Source organism: Chanos chanos, chromosome 11, assembly GCF_902362185.1.
Source record: "Chanos chanos chromosome 11, fChaCha1.1, whole genome shotgun sequence".
Taxonomy (NCBI): Eukaryota; Metazoa; Chordata; class Actinopteri; order Gonorynchiformes; family Chanidae; genus Chanos; species Chanos chanos.
The window spans coordinates 18,002,721-18,010,916 of record NC_044505.1 but is presented as its reverse complement, the minus strand read 5'-3'; positions in this window follow the sequence as shown (position 1 = coordinate 18,010,916).

Genomic DNA, 8,196 nt, shown 5'->3' with positions numbered 1-8,196 from the left:
GTTCCAAGTCATATTCTTATTCCTGTCTGCCTCATTGTCATGGCTTTGCTTCCAAAGAGAGAAGGAGTTTGTAGTAGCGTTTGTAGTAATGTTTCTGCTAAAACTCTGTCCTGATACTCAAGCAGTGGAAGTCATGTAGTATTCACTGTAAACCTGAACAAGTTAGCAGAACTTAAAAAAAATTAAGTCAACTGATTGCCTTAAAATCTTTAGATAATTAACTAAAAAGTGAAAAGTTTTCAGAGCTATTTTTTTTTTTAAGTTTGTCAGGTTCACACCAGAAAGCACGACATAAGTGCAGAGTAACTGAGTGGTTTTAATGAGAACCAATGGTAAAACAAACCAGAATATAATGGGACTCATAATAAATAGGATCACAAAAGACAAACAAAATACAGTGAACACTGAACTTGCAGGTTAACTAGAAAACAGTAAGCAACCTGACTTTTAGGAAATTTAGTAGGGCTCAGTAATCACACAGGAGAGTGAAGACTTCACGATGAAACAGGGTAACAATGGGTTTTGTACAGAGAGGGTGAATGAGGGACAGCAAGGTGAACACAGAAGTGGAAGATGATGAATGGACAGGCCCATGATTAGTAAACCTGTGATGCCAATCGCTGAATGGCTAGAGTCGGTGTGGGAGGAGACGCCACAAAGTTATAATTACTTGTACTATTAAACTTAAATTAAACCAAATTACAGATTATATCAACTCAAGTATTTCAGTGATATGTAAGAATAATAAAGTAATATTTAAATAAAAAATGAAATTGGGTTACTAGACCAGAATCTTCCAAGCTATATTCCACTCTGTCTATATTTCACATTTTTTTTCTTACGAGACCTCAACCGAAAATCAGGTCTTTGTCTCTGGGAGCGGGCGGCATTCTTCAAGCCCACACACGCCAAGCTCATCCTGAGAAAGTGTTTGCTACCTGAGAGCAATCAATAATCACCCCAATTCAACATATTCGCATGCATGCGAGAATCTGAGATAGAGGCGTTCAATCATTATCTCACAGATGGCAGCGTCGCATCATTGGCTTGTCAGCTAACCGCTGCACCAGATGCAAAGTAGTCGTGATAACAACTGTAGCGTACATTCTCTTTTTTAAAAACTCTTTTCAGTCGCTGTAGAAAGTTCGCTAGGTCAGATGTAAACAGGGGCACCCCATAATGCACCGCGGTGCTGACGTCAGACGTTGGAACTCCAAAAGTTTAAGTTATAGTGATTTAATAATCTGGAGATCATATGACTCAATCCAAAAGTGGTTTGAAATGAATCAAAAGGTTTTAGTTTGCGTGAGTCAAAATTGGATTGCATGTTATAACAACTCAAAAATTTTAACTCAGTGCAATTCGTAAGGACATTATCTGTAATCCTGTATTATCAAAGATACTGGAAGCCTGGAGAGCCTAACAATGATTGGGGTGAGGACTGTGGAGAAATGATAGGATCATCATCAGAACCACTGAAGAACTGGAATGATGTGCCATGTGAATCTAAAAAGAGATATATCTGTAAAAGAATTGTGTGAAGTTCTCACACACAACACATCTTTTCTTTTCTCACCATACAAAATGTATATTCTTATCCACTTTGAACGAGTCATGAATCTTCCAGTTGTTTACTAGGGGAGAACTCATTACATTTATTGTATTAATGTAAAACATTTTATGTGCAAGCATTTGCTAGATGCATTCGTTGAACATTTGTCTGCTGACAGTCAGTCAGTTGTACAACATAAATATTGTCTTTTGTTGTGTTATTATTGATATCAAGACCCTAACTTCTAAGACACTTCGATTTGCTATGATTCTAGAAATTTATGAGGAACTCAATGTTTCTGCAGATTTGTGTGTGTGTGTGGGGGGTGTATGTGTATATATATTGTATATTGTGTGTGTATATAACCCAAATGATGTCAACCCATGCTGAAGGTAATTCTGGAGGTCATTGAACAGAAAATGATCTCCAACAAATTTATATGAATCTTTAGGTATGCCTGGCAAAGGCCCAAAATGTAGTAACACTCAAAATGAAACAGCATATTACATTTCGGGCACGTTATTCAAATCTCGGTTTGCTGTAGAGAACCAAAATGGAATAATTCATAACATTATGAGCAGGTTATTACATGTTGTACCTGGAGTAATAACGTATTACATTTTGGGCAAATTGTCACAGTTAAGCCATGGTGTCCAGAAGCAAAATGTATTATGACCAGTATTGTGACCCTTGTCCAGTTTTATTGATGTTCCAAGGAAGGGTGAAGCTGAGACTTACAAATAGCATAATCAACACTATGCTTGCTTTTAACATACAGATATACGCTTGGTAAATAAACCAACTCAAACTTTAATATGAATTAAATCCCCTTGTTTTTTACTGTTACAGGTTGTATGAATTTATTGTATATTTAACTTCAAATGTAATATATGGCAGCATATTTAACATGTAATCAGATATTCATTTATTTAATTGTAATTATTCTGATGTGAACTTCCACTGGCCTAAGAACAGTGTAGTAATTAGCAGTAGTAACGCAGTAGATTTCTAGCGTCCAAATTTACAGAATTGAACATTGTCCCAAAAATAATGATCTGTGATCCTAGACAGCAATAAAACAATCAGTACATATCCACGATGCTACCAAAGGCATAAAATGTATGCAGATGCCACTGGATTAGTTCAGATACAATAAAACAGCAGCTCTCGGTCTCATGCTCACTTACTTCCTGATTACTAGACACATGACATAAGTTCCTGTTACTGGCATCCTATGATAAAGTGACCACAACAAAATACAGAAACATATAAGGAATTACTTGAAACTAGAGATGCATTTCCGCAAGAAAATGCTAGTATGATCACAATCTTAACTGTAAAAATACTCAATCTGTCTCCAGCTGAAGTGTAGTCACAGAGCAAACCATTGAATCGACTACTGACTGCTGCTGTGTACAATCCCTCGTTGTACCACTAGAGACCTAAAAATTTCCCTATTCATTTTCAATGGGAAAGTAAGCGATTAAAAACAGCAATAAACATACACACACACACACACACACACACACACACAGAGAAAACGGTGGACTGCTCAATTAGCTGTGTACAAGCACGCTACTAGGCATTAAGACGAACTTGTTTCCGCTGCAATGGAATCAATATCGTGAAAACTGTGGGAGTGGAAACAGCGCCAAAAACAACTACATAAACAGGGGACCTAGAGGTGGATAGATGGCTCAGCACTAAAAACCCAGGTGAGAAGTCAGATGAACTTAATATAATGATCATTATTAAGCATGTTCCAGCATATTTCAAAAACACAGACAACAAGAATTGTTTGCAGGGAATGTTTGGCTCCAAGTCATATTCTTATTCCTACCTTCATTGTCATAGCTTTGCTTCCACACAGAGAAGGAGAGATTCGTATCAAGATGAACAGAAGGTCAACACAGTGCAAATTTCACATTTACTATAATTTAGGACAATTTAGTCTTAAAGTCATTACATTTATTCTGTTCATTTAGCAAGTTTTGTGAGCAAGCATTTGTAAGATGCATTCTTTGAACATATAATTTTCTCTGCTGACATTCAGTCAGTTGCACAATATGATTATTTTCCTTTGTTGTATTATTGTTGATATCAAGCCCCTAACTTTTAAAGCACTTTCACTTGCTTTGCTTCTGGAAACTTATGTGGAATTCTGGAAGGCACTGAACAGAAAAGGGTCTCCAACAAATTACCTGAATCTTTAGGTGTGCCTTGCAAAGGACCAAAATGTAACAACACTCAAAATGAAATAACATACAGTGGGCCCCTCCACATTTGCGGGCTTAACTTTCGCAGATTCGATTATTCATGAGTTTCCCATCAGTAATTGGAGTTTTGCAGCCTAACAGTGTGAAACACTTACAAATCACATGGGATCTGATCTTTTCAATTCTGATTTGGGCCACTGTCTTATGTGGTCCTAAATCAGATACAGGTCTGATATTTCGCAATGCGACCTCAGTCTGAACAGTCATATCAGAATTCATGAGACTTTTACGTCACTCTAGATCCACACTTGTCGCAAAGGTGAATGCAAACTTGGAAGAGCTGCAGTGGAGGTAGTCAGTGGAGGGACTGTGAGGTGTTAGACCTCATCATTATTTGGGGTGACACTTCTGTACAAGCTAAACTTGAGGGGTCGTGTCGTAACCGGTCTGTGTTTGAAAGCATATAGAAACAAATGGCCAAACGGAGCCACAGAGGAACATGCTCCCTGCATCCACACAAACCACCATACAGAAGTAGCAGCCATCGCTCTACAAAAAGCCATAATTAAAAATATACTTCTCCCTCTCCTCATCCTCGTCCTTGTTATCACCTGCTCATGAATTCACTGGCTTCTGCTCAGGGGAAAATAGGCAACATGGGTAGGATATGCAATGAGGTATATGCTTACATATTACACACAGTAGCCTGTGTTGATTTTGCAATTCATATTCCTCATTTAAGACAAATGTATTAAAAATTGAGTGATATCCATTAAATAAAACAATGTGAAATTCATCTTAGGAAGTAAATAGGGCAAAATATGGCATGGTATAATGTGTTCAGAAAGACCCTCTGTGTCTCTAGCTCTAATGCAGACTGTGGCCTAACCGCATGGCAGTGGTCTGATGGCATGCATATGAATGACAGAGGGGCCAAAGTAGAAGCACTTTTAAAATTAAGAAAAGATCACAAGATGGATTTAACAACACTTTTAGTGAGATAATACTTTCTTGAAAATGAAGTATAAACTCTCTGTACAATCTCAATAACATGAAGTAGGCCGCGCCTCATTAACTTAGACAGCAACAAACAAAACCTGACCATTCAGATTATCACATGACTTCCCGTGGTGACAGTTTCCTGGAGCCATCAAATGCATGACACTAATATACAGAAATGAAGACATGAGGATGGTAGCGAGGCACAGTGACGCTCCAGCATTAACTCAGTGGAACAGTTTACATTAGAGATAGAAATGGACAAGAAAAGGAGAGTAAAAGGAGAGAGTGTGCGAGGGGATCTTTATGAGAACGTAAACCCTACAAGAACGCCTGATCTGAGACGAAGGCTAGGGGACATCTCCAGACAGAGTAACCAAGCAGCACAACACGCAGGTATGGAGACAAACTCATTTATAAAAGCAAAAGAGGTATGTAGAGAGCAATCACTCTCTACAATAGTGCTGTGGTACAATGTCGAGGGATTTCATTTCGACCTATTTGTTACCACATTTCCAGGCATTAGGTTTTGAAAGCAGTTTCGATCAGTAAAGATACAAAGTCAAAGTAATATCGTTCATGGCCTTTGGGTCTGTTCACCCCCACAGGAAGTGACAGATGCTACAGACTGACTGCAGTGTGTCTGGGGCTGCTGTGTGTTCTCCTGCTGGCTGTCATCATAGTGCTGTGTGCCTGGTACGTCACAGAACGAGACCAGCTACAATCCTGTTGTGAGAAACAAAGTACAGAGAAAAACCAGTCACAAAACAATTTCCAGAACTGGACAGAGGAGACAGACCACTTTAAAGTAGGGGGAGATGAATTATTGATAGACAAAAAGAAGTTTCAGCTTGGGCTCTCTGACCTGGGTAGGTAAACATTTCACCCTTTAGCTTCAAAGGTCACTCTTTAGACTCAGCTGTTATGTCATTGCAGTTGATAGACATCAAGTAAGTACATAAGTAGTTACACTGTGAGAGTCAATTATGTATAATTATATAACTGGTAACAACACTCTATGATATTTCTCAGTAAAGCCTGCTGTGTTTAAAAACATCAAGAGAAATTATTTGTTGATCAAACACACATCAGTATTCCTTTTTTGTCGTACTCATCATATATACAGGTAAACATGTTCTGCAAGGTTGGAGATATTTCAGTCACAGTCCGCATTACGTCCCTACTGAATGGAAGAGCTGGAGTGAGAGCAGACAGGACTGTAGAGACAGAGGAGCAGACCTGGCCATCATAAACAGTGAAGAGGAACAGGTGGGGGGGGGGGGGGGGGGTGCTCACATGCACCACAAGAAGTGACTTTACTCTGACTGAACGGTACAGACTGGCTGCAGTGTGTCTGGGGTTTTATGAGGAATATCAGACTGACATTTGACCGATGATCTGTATCATTTTATTTCGAATCCAATCAGGAATTTGTTAACGAATTAAGAAAGGTCGCTACTTCAGATGTTTGGATTGGTCTGACTATGAGGGACACAGAGGGGGTGTGGAAATGGGTGGATGGTACAGCACTGAGTACTAGGTAAGAGATCACTGAATTTAACTCTGGTCATGAGACAGTTATTGACTCTTAACCCTCAGTCTATTGTTCTGTATGAGAAACACATTGAACAGACTGATTCTCTGTGTTATTTCAGGTACTGGTATGGCTGGAACCCTGATAGTGGTGGAACTGGGGCAAATGAGGACTGTGTTGTTGTTATTGAATCTGACGACTGGAAGAGCTGGAAAAATGCAGCATGTTCAACCAAAACCAACTGGATTTGATGTGTGAGAAGAAAATATTAATGCATGATTAGACCATTCGAACACATCAAATTATAAAAAGATAATTTGCCATCTTACATAACAAAAAGCAGCATCATAAAATGTATTGATGTCTAAAATTTCATGTTTTATTCTAAATCAGAGATTAGGTCACACGAGTTTTTTGTTATTGCTGTTGTGTCGCTAAAGTATGATTTTCTGTATTTGTTTCCTGAAATTATCATTAAACCTTTAAAAAAAATAATTCCACCAAGTTCTGCCTCATTTAATTTTACAATGTGATCCCTGTTGTAAAGTGAACTGAGCCCTTCATATCATACTGAAGTACAAAAAGTACAGTATCTGGCTGAAAATTGACTGGATTTTAGGAAAATGTGCTGAAATGTTTTTCTGGTGGGTGGCTATAGCCATTATGAAACAGAGAGGTTTATTGTGGGTCTTGATTGCTTTAATAACATTACCAGTCTCTGTATGTGTGCATCTCACTGTCGATGACTTCATTAGAACTGAAACTGTGCTGTACCTTCTTTTTCCATCTCCATATATGGTCATCACAGTCTCCACTGAGCCTCATTAACTTTCATGTTTTCATGGATGAGGCCGCCGAAAATGCTTAACACCCGAGAACTCAAACACCGGCAGAGATGCATTTCCGCCAGAAAATGCGGATGTGTTTGCGCCGCCGCATCAGTGTTTGAATGAAATTTCATAACTGGCTTATGCTGTAAGTCTAAATATGATCAATCGCTTCGTGGAACAAATGACCATTAAATCCAACTACTGCATCAAGATAAGATAAGATTTTATTATTCATTCTATCATTCTATCGTCCCCTCCGTGACTTCCTGTTTGTGGTCTGATGCAGTAATTCAAACAGTATCAACGTCAGATCGTATCAGTGAAATACCTGAATATTGTGATGAGTACTTCAGTCAGTGAGAGGCAGGCTCACCTCTGAAAATTACAGCATGTTATTGAAACTACACATACGTTTAGAAAAAAAGAAGGAAAGAAACAAAGAAAGAAAGGGTTTCCGTGTTCAAAACAAATATTACAAACACATCGCGTTGCAGAATTTCGCTTTAATTGCACATATGATTCTACATGTTTATGTTCTTATTTACAATGCAAGTTGGAACAAAGGAAAGAAACAAAGAAAGAAAGGGTTTCCGTGTTCAAAACAAATATTACAAACACATCGCGTTGCAGAATTTCGTTTTAATTGCACATATGATTCTACATGTTTATGTTCTTATTTACAATGCGAGGTGGAACAAAAAAAAATCGATATATCCACCAGCCTAAACGTCACGCCACACCACGACTACTAACCTCAGCGCAGGACCACCGCACACTAGTCCGGAAAAAGACAAGACAACCACACATTCTTAACAGAAACATAGAATGGAGACGGAGTTTTTATATGGTTACTGTCCCAGATAAAATAACAACGATCTTATTATGAACACATCACAGATGAAGCTCAATTCAAAACACATACTTTAATAGAACGGAACAAAGACAAGTAAGACGGGTAGACACACGATAAATAAGACTGAGTTCGAGGGAAAAGGGAAGTACTATAACATTGGAAATGCTGTGAAAATATCATAACAAATACCTGAAAAACGTCACCATACCGCA